We start from the raw sequence: 3,409 nt of genomic DNA on the forward strand, positions 1-3,409 counted from the left end.
ATCAACACTACAATTGATCTGACTCCGACTGTGCTCAACTTGCAACATATTTAAAACCTTAAAGACATTAATCCAAATGTTTGATGTCTATAGTCAAATCAACATCTCAACGACATGAATCTAGTGAGCCTAACACTATTTGATTCTAATATCATTATGTCACTCAAATGTTGGATAAATAATCTATGATAGATGGAATCAATATAGATTGTTTGATGGCGTGTTTTGAATTATGACCAAATTTATCAAAATGTCCCTATCAAAAAAGTTATAAGCGCAGCTCTATTTTCATGTTAGATTAAAAAAGATTATGTTTATAGATCATGTTTAGGTATTTGATACTTAATAGGATTTTCCCATATAAAATGAAGATAACATAAAATTAAGCTATTGCAAGGTTACTTCCATTTTTGTCTGGTAGAGACTTTGCAATAATTAATACGGAGAGGTATATCTTAACTTGCATGCTAGTTCATCATACATAAGAATAAAAAATAAATAAAGTTGTGAATATCCAAATGTTATAAGGATTTTTTTTTATTTGAAAAGTTAAAATATAATGAAAAGTTACTTGACATTTTTTTAGTTAGAATATATCCACTAGTTTTTATTTGAGGTTACAAATAATTACCTACCATAATAATCTAGAAATGCAAAAAAATAATATAGAAAATTCAATTGGAGATTGCTAAGGTTGGCATCTAGTGTAGGACACTAGAATGCATTGTTTAACAAGAAAGTTAGGCAACATCAGAATATGGATGTTTTATGTGGTGAGGGAGCAATAGCTAATATTGACAAGCAAAGTATAGCAAAAAAATTTATAAATGAGAACAAAATTCCTTTTTTCTACAAGAATTATTCTTCTACCTCCCTAAATTCCCAAGTAGCCTTCTTCTTTTTAGTAAGAATTAAATAAACTTATAAAATTGAACAAATTTGCCAATGATTTGCAATATAGTTGGCAAGTGTCAACTTTGGCACTATTTGGAGAACATGCCCTAAATAGGCGTTGAGAAACTATTGGAGAACAACCATAGGGTTGATGAGTGGGCATATTGAGAGTTGGCGAGGTATAAGCTGTCGATAGATTAGTACTTGAGATGACGCCCTTGGAGGTGAAGTCATAGAAGTTGTCCATAAGAAAATGTGGGAGACTTGACAAAGTAAATTTTAGGCAAATCACTACAAATATAAGGCAAGTGATGAAATTAGAAATTTTGCCCTCATCAATCATATAAATTGATGTGTCCAATGAGATGACTTGAGAGTCTAAATAACCTAACGGGAGTATCCATACTGATTTCCTACGATGGGAACTATACTAAAAAAGGTGTTCATTGGTGAAAGTCACAAAGAGTTCTTAGTATTTGAGTCATTACGTGGAGCAACCTTAGTATATGATTGATAGGAACTTACAAAATAGGCTCGAACGATAAGTATTATAGTTGTTACTGTTGGGTTTTGAGGCATAAAAAGATATGATGAAGTGACAACTCAATAGCTAAAAAAATGAGTAGTTTTACTATCTTTTGATCTTTATTGATGGTGGCCGCATCTGTACTCCTAATTTGATGCAAATTGCTAGGCATTATAAGGGAGAATGTTTGGTTTCTACACCCGAATAAAAAAGATATAAGATATAGAGTAAGATATAAGAAAAAATGAAAATATAATGATTTTTCTAATATACAACTCTTAGTGAATTGTACCTTTAAATATTTATAAGACATGCATTAATTTACATAGATAAGCATTTTTTTAGAAGTAATTAGTGCACTATTGTATTTTATGTTTCCTAACGGACCAAATGATATTTTGTAATGTATAAATGGCATATATATGTCATATGATAAATAGATTGGTATCATTGAAATTTGTAAATGAATTTATTCTTTTTGAGTTAAGAAGCTTCGTTCAGGCAAATTAATATTTAAGGTAAATAGGAGCTGTTTATATAAAGCATATGATAAAGTTCCAAGAGAAGTGCTATGGAGAGTTCTAGAAAAGAAAGGGGTTAATAATGTTTATATTCAAGTCATTGGGGATATGTATACAAAAACTATTATTTGTGTTCAAACACAAGGTGGTTTGACCTAATATTTTCCTATTTCAATTGGATTAAATCAAGGTTCAACCTTAAGCCCTTATTTTTTTGCTTTAGTCATTGATGCTCTTACTAGACATTTGCAAGAGGATGTATCTTGATGCATGTTTTTTTTTTTGCTGATGATGTTCTTCTTATTGATAAGACTAGAGAGGGAGTTGAAGGTAAACTCAAATTATGGAGGACAACCTTAGAGTCTAAAGCTTTTTGTTTGAGTAAATCTAAAATCGAATACATGGAGTGTAGTTTTAGTAGTTATAGATCTAGTAGGGGGGTTATGACTTTCAGCAATTAAGTTATTAATAAGGGTACTCGTTTTAGATATTTTGGGTCTATTGTTCATATTAATGGTGAAATAGATGGGGATATTATTAAGAGAATTCAAGTTGGATGGAAGTGGAGGAGTGCTTCTGGTTTGTTGTGTGGTAGAAAAGTACCATTCAAACTTAAGGGAAAAAATTATAAGATGGTGATGAGACCTGCAATGCTTTATGACATAAAATGTTGGCCATTAAAAGAGAATCATAATATTAAATTAAATGTTGCTGAGATGAGGATGCTCAGGTGGATGAGTGGATTTACTATTAGAGACAAGATATAAAATGAGCATATTTGTGAAAAAGTTTGAGTAGCTCTAGTGATAGATAAGATTAGAGAGAGTTGTAGTAGATGGTTTGGTCATGTAAAATGACGGCCTTCTGATGACCTTGTTAGGAGAGTTGATGTATTAGATTTGACTTAAGTTAAAAAAAAGGTAGAGGAAGACCTAAAAAACTTGCTTAATAAATATTAGAAATGACTTTTTTTAATAGATTTAATTGTGAATTTGACTCTTAACAAGACATAATGGAGAAAAAAGAATTCATGTACCCGACCCCATGTAGTGGGATAAAAGCATGATATTGATTAGTTTGACAAGTTTTAGGTATAGAATATTCTAAATGTAGAATATGTAATTTTTTGACCCAAATATGAATGTGTAATTTTTTATATCAACATGAACATTTTAACTCAAATATGATACTTATGATATGAATATAACTCATTAAAATCAAATCAAAATAATAATCGAATTAATTTTGATATTTGTGTCAATTCAAACTCGATACAAAAATTATTCAGATCAGAATTTTAGACCCAAATTCAATTCAAATAATAATCAAATGAATTAGATCTCAATTTCAAATCATTTATGGTTACCAGCAATGGCCTTTTCACGGACTTAAAAAGCCCAGCCCGTGACACTTAACATTAATCGCAGTCCGCTAGCCCATGGTCTTCATTTCATCAGGACCAAAATCA

This window comes from Dendrobium catenatum, unplaced genomic scaffold (genome assembly GCF_001605985.2).
Source record: "Dendrobium catenatum unplaced genomic scaffold, ASM160598v2 fragScaff_scaffold_325, whole genome shotgun sequence".
Taxonomy (NCBI): Eukaryota; Viridiplantae; Streptophyta; class Magnoliopsida; order Asparagales; family Orchidaceae; genus Dendrobium; species Dendrobium catenatum.